Raw genomic sequence first — 16,680 nt, forward strand, 5'->3', positions numbered from 1 at the left:
TTGTGATGTTGAGCATCTTTTCATTTGCTTATTGGCCATCTGTACATCTTCTTTAGAGAAATGTCTATTGTCCTTTGTGCACTTTTCAATCACTTGTTGTTAACTTGTAGGAGTTCTTTATATATTCTAGATATTAACTCCATATCAGATAAATGATTTGCAAATATTTTCTCTCATTCTGTAGGTTGTCTTTTCACTCTGTTGACTGTGTCTTTTGGTGCTCCGAAGTTCTCTGTTTAAAAATTTTTATTATTTATTATTTAAGACATTTAAGAAGAATAATACAATAAGGATCCTTGTGTCTACTATCCAACAAATTAAATATTACTAAATAAATTGAAGGCTCCTGGTTTTCCCCTTCTTGATCACAAGTCCCTTGCCATCTCTCAAAGGTAACCACTAATGAATTTGATGTTACTCCGACTAGTTTATATTCCTACCTCAGCCTGTTAGTGTATTAGAAGCTTACCATGACAGAGGTAAAAATACTGCAAAGGTCCTGAGGAAGGTTGAGATGGGAAGGGTTATTTCTTAGATTTTTTTTTTTTAAGTTGAAAGCCCAGTTCGGCACCGTCAGACAGTTTTATATAATAGGTGCACAGAAATATTTGTTGAATGACTATTTGGTACCCAGGTACTTTTTTTTTTAAATTTTATTTTATTATTTGCTTTTGGCTGCGTTGGGTCTTCGTTGCTGTGCACGGGCTTTCTCTAGTTGCGGTGAGTGGGGGCTACTCTTTGTTGCAGTTCGCGGGCTTCTCATTGTGGTGGCTTCTCTTGTTGCGGAGCATGGGCTCAGTAGTTGTGGCGCACGGGCTTAGTTGCTCCACGGCATGTGGGATCTTCCTGGACCAGGGCTTGAACCCATGTCCCCTGCATTGGCAGGCGGATTCTTAACCACTGCGCCACCAGGGAAGCCCAGTACCCAGGTACTTTTGATTGAAGATAATTAAAGTACCAATATTACATCATTTTGAAGTGAATTCTACGTATCTTTTGAGTTAGTATTATTATGTGTTTTACCAATAAATAGACAGCTATGGCAGAGTAAATGTTTTCTTAGAAGTAGTGAAACTGAGGGGCAAACTTGGGTTTGGAGCATTTAGCTGTAAATGCATATAGTGCATTTAGCTGCCTCTGTTAATTGAGACTTGTAGACAAGACAAGCAGAATAAGAGAATGGAGAAGCATTACATTCCTGGTTTAAGAAAATGAGTTGTGAGAGGCCCGCGCACCGCGATGAAGAGTGGCCCCCGCTCTCCACCACTAGAGAAAGCCCTCGCACAGAAACGAAGACCCAGCACAGCCAAAAATAAATAAAATAAATAAATAAAAAAATTTAATAAAAAAAAAAAAAAAAAAAAAAAAGAAAATGAGTTGTAAGTTCTGAAAAAAGGGGTGATTCTGGTCAGGTCTGACTCTGGGCAAGGACCTGTTGAAACAAATAGTGTGATGTTCACAGGGTAGAAGTGAAGAACCTGACCTCCATTATAGGCTGAAAATGAAATCCTTCTCTAGTGAGGCCATACTGGGAGCAGCAGCAGCTGCTACTGCTATACTGCCGCGTGAATTTGGTGGCTATGTGAGGTGGCCAGAGCAGGAAATGATTCCGTGGCAGTAGGCATGTATAGAGAAGGACTTGTTCTGGCTCTGACCAAGTGGTTACACAGGTTGTGGGTGTCACTTTAAACATACAAAGACCTGCTGGCTGGAGGAGGAGCAACTTCCTGAGGATCAGGTGCACATCTGAAGGGATGAGCTCATCCTTCTAACCAGACCTGCTCTAGATGCTGAGTGAATGTTTTCCTAATTGCAAGTCCTGCAGCTGGGAGAAGCAGGAAATGGTTGAAGCTTCAGGCACTTTGTGAGTAGCAAAAAAACAGAAGCAATTTTGGGACTCTTTTGAAATGTGTCGTTGTGAATATCAAGTTGAAGGTGACACATGTGCACATTCATTTTTTCTCTAAGTTGAGGTTTGCAGTAAAGTGTGTCGATGGTTGAGGAAAGCTTTGGTGGTTTTAACTTTATTCTAGTGATTCGTTTTGAGGTGACTTAATAGTTTATTCCTATACTGTCTTTTTTGATTTTGCTTCTTTGGGCAACAAAAATCCTGGGGGTTCCTTTTTAATTTCCAAGGATCTCTATGGCTTTTTTAAAGCTTTAGTTAATGGGACTTACCCGCTTTTTAAGTCCCCTGTGCTGGCTTTCAGAGCCCTATGCATGATTGTATTTTGTTTTTTGTTTTAATTTACCTAAACTATTCACTTTAAGTAAGCTTCTTTAAAATTAAGTTGGCTTAAAAAAGAAATATCAATTATTAATTATTTTTTAGTAAACATTTTTCTTTTGAGATACTTCTCAGAATTCACACAGAATTAGAGATCTGATATACTCTTTACCCAGTTTCATCCAGTGGTAATATCTTGCAAAACTGTAGTGCAAAATCACAACCAGCATATTGACATTGATACAGTGAGGGTACAGAATATTTTCATCACCACAGGATACATCATATTACCCTTTTACAGCTATACCCACTTCCTTTGCACCTACCCGCTCCTTAACCCCTGTCAACCACTAACTGAAAAATCAGTTTTTAAGCAAGAAGCTTTGTGTGCTGTCTTAAGTAGTTTTGTGTTAGAGATCTACATGACCTTATGAAAAGAGCCCTAGGCTGCAATAGGAGATTTTGGTTCACTGTAGCTCTTTGACCTTGGGTAAATAATTTAAATTTCTCTGTTCTTCAGTTTCCCTATGTGTAAAATAGGATAATGGTATATTAGTTTCTATTTAACCTATTTATAGGATTTTTGAGAAATTCTAAAGTTCTTTAAAAAATAAGCACTCTATAGATTATTACTAGCAGCAAGGACAATAGTTTTCAAACTAGAAAGTATATAGCAAATTGTAAACTACAAACTAGCCCAGATGGCAAGAATGATCATTTTAAAGTGAATTTAAATTTTAAGTCTCAGTTGAATTTCAGAGTACTGAATTAACTGGCTGATGATCTCAGAGTCACTGTTGTTAATCTTTGAGAAATCATAAAAACCAGAGAGAGACAAATGTCCTGATATCCAAAAAGAGGAAAGTAGTTGGAAAACTGCAGACCTGTAAAATTAATGTTAAATCCAGAAAAATTAAATTATAAGTGATCAAACAGATGATACGGAGTATTAACCCAAAAGATTTAGTATAGGCTGATTTATCGTAACAAATTTCTTCTATTTCTATTCTTAAATTCTATTACTTCTATTTAGAATTACGAGGTTAGTAGATCAAGAGATTGTTCTAGTTATAGTCATAATCCCACAGTTTCCCAGTCTTTCTTTTTTTTAACAGCTTTATTGAGATATAATTCACATACCATTTAATTCACCCATTTAAAGTGTACAGTTCAATGGCTTTTGGTCTATTGCATTGTTAATGTTTTTTAATGTTTAAATTAATGCAATTTTTAAAAACATCTTTATTGGAGTATAATTGTGTTACAGTGTTGTATTAGTTTCTGCTGTATAACAAAGTGAATCAGCTACATGTATACATATATCCCCATATCCCCTCCCTCTTGCGTCTCCCTCCCACCCTCCTTATCCAACCCCTCTAGGTGGTCACAAAGCACCGAGCTCCCTGTGCTATGCAGCTGCTTCCCACTAGCTATCTATTTTACATTTGGTAGCGTATATATGTCCATGCCACTCTCTCACTTCGTCCCAGCTTACCCTCTCCTGCCCCCGTGTCCTCAATTACATTCTCTACATCTGCGTCTTTATTCCTGTCCTGCCCCTAGGTTCATCAGAACCATTTTTTTTTTAAGATTTCATATATATATGTATTAGCATACGGTATTTGTTTTTCTCTTTCTGGCTTACGTCTCTCTGTATGACAGACTCTAGGTCTGTCCACCTCACTACAAATAACTCAATTTCGTTTCTTTTTATGGCTGAGTAATATTCCATTGTATATATGTGCCACATCTTCTTTATCCATTCATCTGTCGATGGGCACTTAGGTTGCTTCCATGTCCTGGCTATTGTAAATAGTGCTTCGGTGAACATTGTGGTACATGACTCTTTTTGAATTATGTTTTTCTCAGGTATATGCCCAGTAGTGGGATTGCTGGGTCATATGGTAGTTCTATTTTTAGTTTTTAAGGAAAAAACTGTTCCATACTGTTCTCCATAGTGACTGTATCAGTTTACGTTCCCACCAACAATGCAAGAGGTTTCTCTTTTCTCCACACCCTCTCCAGCATTTATTGTTTGTAGATTTTTTGATGATGGCCATTCTGGCTTGTGTGCGGTGATACTTCATTGTAGTTTTTTTTAAATTTATTTAATTTATTTATTTTTGGCCGTGTTGGGTCTTCGTTGCTGCGTGCAGGCTTTCTCTAGTTGCGGAGAGCGGGGACTACTCTTTTGTTGCTGTGTGCGGGCTTTTCGTTGTGGTGGCTTCTCTTATTGTGGAGCACGGGCTCCAGGCGTGTGAGCTTCAGTAGTTATGGCACGCAGGCTCAGTAGTTGTGGCTCACGGGCTCTAGAGCACAAGCTCAGTAGTTGTGGTGCATGGTCTTAGTTGCTCCACGGCATGTGGAATCTTCCTGGACCGGGGCTCGAACCCGAGTCCCCTGCATTGGTAGGCGGATTCTTAACCACTGCGCCACCAGGGAAGTCCACCTCATTGTAGTTTTGATTTGCATTTCTCTAGTGATTAGTGATGTTGAGCATCCTTTCACGTGTTTGTTGGCAATCTGTATATCTTCTTTGGAGAAATGTCTATTTAGGTCTTCTGCCCATTTTTGGATTGGGTTGTTTGTTTTTTTGATATTGAGCTGCATGAGCTGCTTGTATATTTTGGAGATTAATCCTTTGTCAGTTGCTTCGTTTGCAAATATTTTCTCCCATTCTGAGGGTTGTCTTTTCTTTCTCCCAGTCTTTCATGATACATTTGTAGCTGTTATGTAGTAAAATATGGTTTGGTTGATTGACTAAATGAATGTGTAGAAGATTGAATAATTGTACCCACTTAGACTCTTGATTTCACCAGGAAAAGCCTCTGTTGGATTTTCTTTGGACCTTGGATAGAGTAAAACAATTTTATTTTTATTTATTTATTTATTTATTTTTGGCTGCGTTGGGTCTTCGTTGCTGTGTGAGGGCTTTCTCTAGTTGCGGTGAGCGGGGGCTTCTCTTCATTGCAGTGAGCGGGCTTCTCATTGCGGTGGCTTCTCGTGTTGTGGAGCATGGGGCTCTAGGCGCGTGGGCTTTAGTAGTTATGGCACACGGGCTCAGTAGTTGCGGTGCACGGGCTTAATTGCTCCGCAGCATGTGGGACCTTCCCGGACCAGGGCTCGAACCCATGTCCCCTGCATTGGCAGGCGGATCCTTAACCACTGTGCCACCAGGGAAGACCCACTGAAACATTTTTAAAACAAGTTAATCAGAGATGTAAGTATTGCAAAGATGCAGGAATAGTTAATTTGACAGATGATAAATAAAGCCTTAAAAATTACGTCCATAGGGTGAAATCATGGGCTCAAACTGAAATTAAACTTAGCAGGAATAAGTCCTATATTTAAATTCAAAACTTCAAATGCACAATAACAGGATGAGGAAGAGCTGGTTGGGCAGGAGTTCATGTGAAAAATATCTGGGAATTTTGGTTAATCACAAACGTAGCAGCAACTGCCTATGAAATGTGGCTGCTAAAAACACCTTCAGCTATATTACCAGTTTATCCAGGTCATAAAAGTATTGGTTCCAATATATTTTTGGGCTAGATTGGAAATACATTTTGCATATTGGTTTAAATGGACACTGATAAAGTTGAGAGCATTCTAAGGAAGGGAGACTGGACCAAAAATGGTGTGAAAACCATTTATGTAGGAAATTGTTAGGAATTGAGGAGGGGAGTATTGAGAAATTTTAAAATAATTTAAAACATTTATTTAAATTTTATGCAATTTAAAATGGAAACATGGGTATTTGTTACATAATTTTTCTTTATCTCTTAGAAATAAAACAATAGAGATAAAACCAAAGCCGCTTCCCTCTCCCTCCCTACAAGGAATTTTATCTTATTTTTATCAAAGTAATACATGTGCATAGTTTTAAAAATGTGGGGCTTCTCTGGTGGCACGGTGGTTAAGAATCCGCCTGCCAGTGCAGGGCACACAGGTTCGAGCCCTGGTCCAGGAGGATCCCACATTCCGCGGAGCAACTAAGCCCGTGCACCACAACTACTGAGCCTGCGCTCTAGAGCCCGCGAGCCACAACTACGGAAGCCGGCGCGCCTAGAGCCCGTGCTCCTCAGCAAGATAAGCCACCGCAATGAGAAGCCCGCGCACCGCAACGAGGAGTGGCCCCCCGATCGCTGCAGCTGGAGAAAGCCTGCGTGTGGCAGCGAAGACCCAACACAGCCAAAAATAAAATAAATAAAAATAAATAAAATTTAAAATGTGAATAGTTTATATGTGTAGAAGGAAAAATAGCAGTTATCTCCCCCACAGAGGCAACCATAATCAAGTGTCTTAAATATTTCTAATAGTATAATCATATCAATTGCTTTTAAAAACTGTTAAATGTATATAAAGTGTTCAATATAAAGAATATGAAGTGTTGGCCCTTTTAAATACATATATGTGTTCTCTGGTATATTTTCAACATAGTTATGTGATTTGGGGTGTAAAGTCGTTATTTATTATTTATATTATATAAATATTGAACCTGAGCTACATCATGTACAATGATGATAATTCTTTTTTGTTTTGTTTTGAAAAATTACGTCTTATTTATTTTTAAAACCAAACCACTAGGAAAATACATCACCATCTTGAAACAGCAAACAGACAGGCTATATTATCAAGTAATAAGTTGGTAAAAACACAACAACAAGGTCCTTAATAAAACGATAAGGTGCCAGAACTGGGGCAAGAACAACCCATGTCGCAAAAGTGGTATTTGGTAACGGGGGCGGGGTGGCTGTCCCATTTTTTGCTCTAAAGGAGTCACAGCTTGCCCCTGAGTTGCTTACTTTTTCTCCTTTGACCTTCATGTTGCCAAGGGATTGTTTCAACAGAGCTCTGTTATTACAGGGGGCAAAGTAAGCAATACTGGGTTTAGGCTTTCATTCTATTTTGTTTTATGAAAACCAGATTTTTCCAAAGCCAGTACTTCATAACTCTCTTAATTAAGCAGCTAACAATTCGTCTTTCGCTGTTCATTTCTGAATACTAGCATATAGCACAATCAAAATCCCCTTTCCCTTCAAGGGTGAGTGTCACTGCAAGATTGTCTTGTGACTCGGCTGGCTCTGCTGCAGACAGCCTCAGGGCTCATCATGGCTGCCAGTTAGAGGGAAGGTTTGCTTCCCCTACCAGTGTGATAGCGCTTCTTATATTTTTGCAGGGTCTCCAGGCTGAAAGATGTCATGTGTGAGAATTTTAAGAAATGTCCATCCACATTTTGACGGCCAGAAATGAATATCTGCAAGGACCCTTTCAAAGTTTTTATCCAAACTACCTCCCCCAACTCTACATCTTAAAGTAACTTCATGCCCTTGTATATAAAACAAAACCAAGCAAAACAGATCCCCAGAAGCCCCCTTTCCCCTTCTAAATTAGTGACCTCATGGATTTTGTTTTATTTCCAGTTTGTGGAAAATGTTGTAGTGATCCTTCTGGTAAACAGGAGGTTGGCAACAAATAGAAACACCTCTCCTCACACTCCACCAGATCATAAGCAGGTCAGATGAACCTGCCAGCCTGTTGGTATCTGTGTACTAAGAGAATCTGGTACCTTGGAGGGCTCTGGTTTGGTACAAGGGAGACTCCTTATTGCCAGGATAAGCACTTGCCACATGAAATTCAGGCTCACAGAATCTCTCCTGTGCTATCTCTGACCCAAATTTTAGCACCAGTTTTTTTCACTTTCTAGGATTCAAACACAAAGGAACCAGTGTCCAGAGGCAAGTGACCTAGGCCTTAAACTTGCGGCCATCCTTAATTTCCTCATTCATAAACTTTCCTTAGAAAACCCAAATCCCCATTCCTCTTTTTAAACAGATTCCTGCCTTCAGCCCCAATGGCCAATAGCAGACATCTATTTCCCAATGGATGAGAGAGACTCCTTCATCTTCTTGGTCATGGTTGGGATGAGGTTCATGTGGTCATCCACACACTTGGTCATGCAACTCTCCAGCTGCCGCTTCACCTGAAGCTCTTTACTCCCTGCATCTATTGAATCTTTGGCTTTGTCGTTGCAGTGCATAGTGCACCGGGCCAGGCCGTCCTGGAACTTCTCCAACTCACTGGTCACCAGGGCCTGGGCTTGAGCCAGAGGTGCATGGCAGCACGCAATGCACTGGTGCACTTGCTGCATGGACGCCTGGCTGTCCTCACAACAGCCGGCGCTGCAGCGGAACATGAGGCCCTGCATCTTTCCCAGATGTTCTCTCTCTCCAGACTCTTCACCATGGAGTCCACCGCCTCCTGCACCAGGAGCTGTTGCAGCTGCGCTATGGCGACCTGGTGCTGCTCCCTGCCGGCAGGCGCCCACATGGACTCCCGCTCAAGAGCCCGCCCCCTTGCCGCCGCTTCCTGGGTCACTGCGGCCCGCCCTTTCCCGATAATTCTTTTCTTTTACAGCTTTTCATTTTCCTTCGGCATAATTGCCTTGCTTTTTTCATTTGCTCGGTTTTTAAAGTTCTAATCACTATTAAATCATTCCCAGACTCTTAGCTAGGACCTAAAACTCTGCTCCATTCATTCAAATCCAGTAGGTAAGTTATCAGTCCTTTTTTTCCCCCTTAGAGATCTACCTTGTATATTCCATTTTTAAAATGATACATAGCATTAAATCTTAAGACTGTATCACATTGTATTTATTCGTTCCCCTTTGATGAACATTTAACTTGTTTTCAGTTTTCCTCTAATTAAGGAAGATACATGTGTGAGAATTTTTCTAGGCTATGATGAGAAGTGAAATTACTAGTGTATTATTTATCTATTGCTACATAACAAATTACCTCAAAATTTTGCAACTTAAAGCAACAAATATTTGTTATCTGTGTTTCTGTGAGTTAGGAATCAGAGTGTGTCTCTCATAGGCTGTAATCAAGTTATTTATTTATTTATTTGGCTGCGTTGGGTCTTCATTGCTGGGTGTGGGCTTTCTCTAGTTGCGGGGAGCAGCGTCTACTCTTTGTTGTGGTGGGCTGGCTTCTCATTGTGGTGGCTTCTCTTGTTGCAGAGCATGGGGTCTAGGCATGCGGGCTTCAGTAGTTGTGGCACGCAGGCTCAGTAGTTGTGGCTTGTGGTCTCTAGAGCGCAGGCTCAGTAGTTGTGGCTTGCGGTCTCTAGAGCGCAGGCTTAGTAGTTGTGGTGCATGGGCTTAGTTGCTCCATGGCATGTGGGATCTTCCGGGACCAGGGATCGAACCTATGTCCCCTGCATTGGCAGGTGGATTCTTAACCACTGCACCACCAGGGAAGTCCCTGTAATCAAGTTTTTAACAGGAGTTTTTATTTCATCTGAGGACTCAACTGGGGGAGGATCAGCTTCCAAGTTCTGCCTCTCATGTGGCATGATTCCGCTTCTCACAGGTTAATTGACTGAGGACCTTAGTTCCTTTCTAGCTTGTTGGCTGAGGCATCCTTCAATTCCTTGCCTTGTGGGACTCTCTGTACAACATGGCAGCTGGCTTCCATGACAGTGAAGAAGATGGAAGCCAGAGTCTATAATCTAATCTTGCAAATGACATCCCATCACGTTTGCTATATTTTGTTCATTAGAAGCAAGTCACCAGATCCAGCGCATACTCAAAAGAGTGGGGATTACATGAGGGGATGAATAAAGTTGTGTACTGCTCTGAGTCTTGGTTGTACTAGAGTATTTAGCCGGGAAAGAGGCGACTAAAGGAACACATGAGTTTTGTCTTACATATTTGAAGGCATACGTAAAGAGGAAATAGTAGATCTCCTCTGTTTTTGATCAGAGATTGAACTAAGAGCACTGGGTGGAAATTAAGATGTACGGCCTTATAAGATAATGTGATTTCTGTTCTTGAACATAGTCTGTTAGGGGCTGGGTGACCTCTTGTAAAAAAGATTACAAAAAATTTTCTTGCATTAGGTTAGAAACTTTAAGTTCTTCAAAGATTATTTCTACTCTAAAATTCTATAATTATAAATGAGTGAGTTTCAAACTGTTAGTATTTGAGTAGTCTGTTAATCACTAATCAGGGAGAAGTGTATAGGCTTACATGTGTATTTGCACATATGAGGTTTCATTTAGAAGATCCAGATTAAAAAGTTAAGAGGAGAGCTATAAATTTACACTTTAATTATTTAAAATCACTGTTCTTATCCTGTTTTTATATTCCTTTGGCTACCATAGAATGTTTACTACTATAATTCTTATTTTAAAATATTAGCAGCAACTCAGTTTTTTTCTTCTAACAAAAAATATTTTCATTGTAAAAGAAAAAATAGAAAATACAAATAAGGAAAAAATAAGAATACCTTATGGGGCTTCCCTGGTGGCGCAGTGGTTGAGAGTCTGCCTGCCAATGCAGGAGACACGGGTTCGAGTCCTGGTCTGGGAGGATCCCACATGCCGCGGAGCAACTAGGCCCGTGAGCCACAATTACTGAGCCTGCGCGTCTGGAGCCTGTGCTCCGCAACAAGAGAGGCCGCGATAGTGAGAGGCCCGCGCACCGCGATGAAGAGTGGCCCCCGCTTGCCACAACTAGAGAAAGCCCTCACACAGAAACGAAGACCCAACACAGCCATTAATAAATAAAATAAATAAAGATACATGAAATTGCTAAAATTAAAAAAAAAAAAAAAAAAGAATACCTTATAATCTTCCCACCCAAAGATTATATTAACAATAACTATATTAACATCATGGTATAATGGTATATAATCTCTCTGACCTTTTAATTTAATTTTACATATACAAATACACACATAGATTTATTATTTGTGCTAATATGTTCTATAGCATCACAGCAAACGCTGAATTAATGAATACTGAATCATTGCTCCTAGGGGAAATATAGGATTAGGTTCCTATGAGTCTCTGGTCCCATTTTTGTTAACTAATCAACATGTAACCTTGTTTTATGTGTGTTTTTGTTTAAAGACACATTATTTAATATATATTATTGATTCACTAACATTGAACTCATGGTGAATAGCACTGTGACTTATGCCTGAATGAACCTTATCTAACACATGTATTTTCTCCAGAAGGCACATCACAACCTTCTTGCACTGAGAAACAATAGACTTCAGTACTACACTTGGGAGTTATTTTAAACAGTGAAATCACCAACCAAAAGCACAAAAGTGTGAAAAATGTTGTACTAAATAAACCACTAAAAGGACACTAGCTTGTAGTATGAGAGCTGAAACAGAAGGCTGAGTATTGCCTTCAGGCTTTGACCTCAGTTGGGAATGTGCACCTCAGGCAACTCAAAATTTTCATCATTCTGTGCATTCACATGTCCATGAGTGATCACAGAAGTGTTGCAAATATTGATTTTGAGGTTACAAATAATTTTAGTGAATAGGAAAATTAGCATATGAGGAATCCATGTAATGAGGATTGACTCTGTGTGTGTATAGTAGCTTTTGTTTTCCATTTTGCTTGATTTTATAAAAATGAAATATTTTTGAAAATACTGTTATAATCTGCTCTTTTCACCTAACATCCTAATAATTTATTCATTCAGCAAGTTATTTATGGCATGCCCACTATGTGTCCACATAGTATACTAGATTCTGGAGATACAGTAGCAAATAAGATAAACAAAGCCCTTGCCTTATGGAGCTTGCATTCTAATGGGGAAGGTAGATAATGAGTAATGTCTGGTAGTGATAAGTACAATTTAAAAAACTAAAGCAAGGTAAGGAGATAGGGTGGCAGTTGTTAATTTTATTTTATTATATTAAAAACTTTTTTTTTCTTTTTTTAGAAGTTTATTTTTTGGCTGCGTTGGGTCTTCATTGCTGTGTGTGGGCTTTCTCTAGTTGCGGTGCATAGGCTTCTCACTGCGGTAGCTTCTCTTGCTGCGGAGCACAGGCTGTAGGTGCGTGGGCTTCAGTAGTTGCGGTGCGTGGGCTCAGTAGTTGTGGCGCACGGGCTTAGTTGCTCCGAGGCATGTGGGATCTTCCTGGACCAGGGATCAAACCCTTGTTCCCTGCATTGGCAGGCAGATTCTTAACCACTGCGCCACCAGGGAAGTCCCTATTATCTTAATTTAATATACTTTTTTTAGGTAAACAAATATTGACTTTATTGGCAGTTGGCCATTTTTTAAAAAAATTATTTATTTTATTTTATTTTTGGCTGCGCTGGGTCTTCATTGCTGCGCACGGGCTTTCTCTAGTTGCGGTGAGCAGGGGCTACTCTTCCTTGCAGTGCACGGGCTTCTCATTGCTGTGGCTTCTCTTGTTGCAGAGCATGCGCTCTAGGTGTGCAGGCTTCAGTAGTTGTGGCTCGCGGGTTCTAGAGTGCAGGCTCAGTAGTTGTGGCGCACGGGCTTAGTTGCTCCACGGCATGTGGGATCTTCTCGGACCAGGGCTCGAACCCGTGTCCCCTGCATTGGCAGGCGGATTCTTAACCGCTGAGCCACCAGGGAAGCCCTGGCCATTTTAATTAATTAATTTTTATTGAAGTATAGTTGATTTACAATGTTGTGTTAGTTTCTGTTATATAGCAAAATGATTCAGATTTATATATATCTATATTTTTTTTCTTTTTCAGATTCTTTTCCATTATAGATTATTACAAGATATTGAATATAGTTCCCTGTGCTATACAGTAGGACCCTGTTGTTTATCTATTTTATATATCGTGGCATGTAGCTATTAATCCCAAGCTCCTAATTTATCCCTCCCCTACTCCTTTCCCCTAAGTTTGTTTTCTAGGCAGTTGCCAATTTTATTTTTTTAATTTTTTGTTAAAAAGTTTTATTTTTTTTTACAAAAAAACAACCTACAAAATGGGGGAAAATATTTATAAATGACACAACAGACAAGGCCTTAATTTCCACAGTATACAAAGAGCTCCTACAACTCAACAACAAAAAAACCAAATAACCCAATTGAAAAATGGGCAGAAGACCTTAATAGACATTTCTCCAAAGAAGACATATAGATGGCCAGTAGGCACATGAAAAGATGCTCAACATCACTAATTATTAGAGAAATGCAATTCAAAACTACAATGAGGTACCATCTCACACTGGCCATCCTTAAAAAGTCTACAAATAACAAATGCTAGAGAGGGTGTGGAGAAAAAGGAACCCTCCTACATTGTTGGTAAGAATGTAAGTTGGTGCAGCCACTATGGAAAACAGTATGGAGGTTCCTCAGAAAACTAAAAATAGAATTACCATATGATCCAGCAATCCCACTCCTGGGCATATATCCAGAGAAAGCTATAATCCAAAAAGTTACATGCAACCCTATGTTCATAGCAGCACTATTCACAATAGCCAGGACATGGAAACAACTGAAATGTCCATTGACAGTTGAATGGATAAAGAAGATGTGGTACATATACACAATGGAATACCACTCAGCCATAAAAAGAACGAAATAATGCCATTTGCAGCAACATGGATGGAACTAGAGGTTATCATACTAAGTGAAGTCAGAAAGAGAAAGACAAATACCATATGATATCACTTATATGTGGAATCTAAAATATGGCAAAATGAACCTATCTATAAAACAGAAATAGACTCATAGAGAACAGACTTATGGTTGCCAAAGGGAAGCGGGAGGGAGAGGGATGGACTGGGAGTTTGGGGTTGGTAGATGCAAACTATTACATTTAGAATGGATAAACAAGGTCCTACTGTGTAGCACAGGGAACTATATTCAATATCCTGGGATAAACCATAATGGAAAAGAATATGAAAAAGTATATATATATGTATATATAAAAAATGGAATCACTTTGCTGTGCACCAGAAGCTAACACAACATTATAAGTCAACTATACTTCAATAAAAAACTTTTTTTTTTTGCTGCACTATGTAGCATGCAGGATCTTAGTTCCCTGACCAGGGATTGAACCCATGCTCCCTGCAGTGAAAGCGTGGAGTCCTAACCACTGGACCACCAGGGAATTCCCCAGGAATACATTTCTTTATATTGGTATGGACTCATAGATATTTATCTTATTCTTTAGCCTATAATCCAATATTACATTCTTTTTCTTCTCTAATTGTTTTAGATTTGGCCATTGGGCACTCCTTTGGTTGTCTTCTGTGTCCCTTTGATATACCTCTATATCAATTTAGGATATTTGTTGTGTTTTGTTTTTAGCATTTCCTTACTTTTTGACATTATAAGATGCTCCAGGCTCATCTAATGTATTTCCTGTCCCAGGCCTAGAATCAGCCATTTCTCCAAGGAACCTTGGATTCTTTTATTGGAGAATAGTATTTGAAACTAAGATGTCAGGTCTAGGTGTGCTTGTTGCAACTGGTGTGTCATTGATTCTAAGCATTCTCAGCTGACAGAGCAAGTAAATATATGCGTGTATATATATACACATCTGTAAATATTTCTAGATGTAACCATCTTTATCTTTATTTATTTATTTTTAAAAAATCTTTTATTTTTTGGCCGCGCCGTGCGGCATGTGGGATCTTAGTTCCCTGACCAGGGGTCGAACCCACGCCCCCTGCATCGGAAGCGCAGAGTCTTAACCACTGGACTGCCAGGGAAGTCCCCCATCTGTATCTTTATTAAGCTAAACAGAAGTTTATATTCCAACTCTAATCTGTTACCACATGGATAATTTTAGCCTTTTCTTCCGTCTTATCTGTAACTTCCCATTCCAAACGTGAGAAACCTTCCACCATCTCCCATTCATTTACTTAATTGTTCAATTCCAGTATACATGTATAGTGTTTTTCAGAATTGTTAACTTGTACACCTGTGGGAAGCATCTGTACTAGCTAGAATGGCAGTGGTAACGTTCAGTTTCTTTGCCATTAGTCTTACAAACTCCAGTCATTTCCATAGTTGCTTAGGTCAGTACCTTTATCCACTACCCCCTTCAGTGAGGTTGTTTAATACATTTGTATGTTTTTATTATGGAAAATTTCAAACATATACAAAAGTAAGGAGAAGAGTGTGTTGAACTCACCTGTACCCATCACCAACTTCATGAAACTATTAAATACACGGTCAGTTGTGTTTCATCTATCCTTCCCCCACTCCTCCTTAGTCAACCCATAATTATTTTGAAGTAAATTCCTTACATATTATTTCATCTGTAAGTATTCCCAAATGAGACTTACCGTAATTTAACCAATCTCCTGTTGACAGACATTTAGTTTTTACTTATTACAAACAGTGCAACTGTAATATCTTTCTACATTATCTTTGCAAACTGCAGGGTAAATTTCTAGAAGTTGAATTGCTGAAACAAAGGGTATAAGCATTTTAAATTGAGAAATACCACCAAATTAATTTTATTTCTACCAGGAGTGAATGAGAATTTACCCCTCTCCTCACCCTCACCTGCTCTGGTTTCACCAAACTTTTAATTATTTGGCATTCTGAGATACAAAAGGTGATAGTACTTTTCTTTTGCATTTCTTTAATATGAATGAGATAGGACATTTTCCCTATCTTTATTGGTCATCTATTTTTTCTCTCTGTGAACAGGACATTTAAATTCTTTGTTTAAGGAAAGAAAATAAAGTGGCACAAAGGACCACTTCCTTTCCCAAACCATTAATACTATGCTGTCATGTCTCCCTTTTCCCCTGTTCCCAGTTCAGATCACCAACTCGGGAGTGGTGTTTAAGTCTCTTTAATGAAGGTAAATACTTGCCCATCTTTTTCCCCTATCCTTCTGTCCCCCTTTTCACTCACCAAAGGTTCATTAGTTCTCTGCTTTCTTTGCACCTTGAGCACAGTCAGATTGTTTTTCAAACAGATGGTTTTAAGTCAGCTTCTGAGAGTACTCTGGGGAAATTTGCCCAAAAAGCAACAGGAAGGATTTCTACAGACATGTAGGGGAATGTTTGTAATTGTTTAGCAAAGGGTGTGCCCAGCAAGTATAGTTTCAGGCTGCCTTGTTCATCTGTTCTGTCTTTCCACCCAAACATAACACTTGTACTCTGACTTCTGTTGCTGTGACATGTCGGTGGCATTTTCAGCCTTATTTTTGTCACAGTGAATTATCTGTGTCCATTCACTTTGGACATACATGTAATCAGTAGTACTACTGTTGGCTTCTTGATTAGAGAAATGGTGATTGCATTCTGTCCTGAATTAAATAACAATGTCAGACAGTAAGAATGCCCTGACAGCCTGATTTTCTTGCTTATGTATTCTTTAAAAACAGCTATTCAGAATCTCATACACACATAAGTTGTTTGCCAAGCATTTGAAGCCATCTAGTTTTACCAGGTGGCAGCTGCTGTTGTTTATGGGAACCTAATTTAAACCACAGACATGGAACAGTGTCCTTGTTTTGCAAAGAGGAAAACTGTAATTTTTTAAAATAACAGCTTTATTGAGGTATAATTCACATACCACACAATTCATCCATTTAAAGTTTTACAATTCAGTAGTTTTTAATATCTTTACAGAGTTGAACAACCATCACAATTAGTTTTAGAATATTTTTATCACCTCCAAAAGAAA

At 39.2% G+C, this 16,680-nt stretch overlaps 1 protein-coding gene and 1 pseudogene across 14 annotated transcripts in view; one reads left to right on the forward strand and one right to left on the reverse strand.

Moving 5' to 3' along the window:
- USP54 (ubiquitin specific peptidase 54) overlaps positions 1–16,680 on the forward strand; it is a 152,223-nt gene that overhangs the window by 29,010 nt on the left and 106,533 nt on the right. Inside the window, exon 1 of one of the 14 annotated variants that reach the window (XM_059900130.1) lies at positions 1,845–1,864. The exons of the other annotated variants lie outside the window; for them this stretch is intronic. The gene's annotated coding sequence lies outside the window, so the exon portion shown is untranslated. Of the gene's footprint in view, positions 1–1,844; positions 1,865–16,680 lie in introns of those variants that run through there. 14 annotated transcript variants of the gene reach the window in all.
- LOC132350445 (protein FAM136A-like) lies at positions 8,095–8,557 on the reverse strand (annotated as a pseudogene).

This window comes from Balaenoptera ricei, chromosome 16 (genome assembly GCF_028023285.1).
Source record: "Balaenoptera ricei isolate mBalRic1 chromosome 16, mBalRic1.hap2, whole genome shotgun sequence".
Taxonomy (NCBI): domain Eukaryota; kingdom Metazoa; phylum Chordata; class Mammalia; order Artiodactyla; family Balaenopteridae; genus Balaenoptera; species Balaenoptera ricei.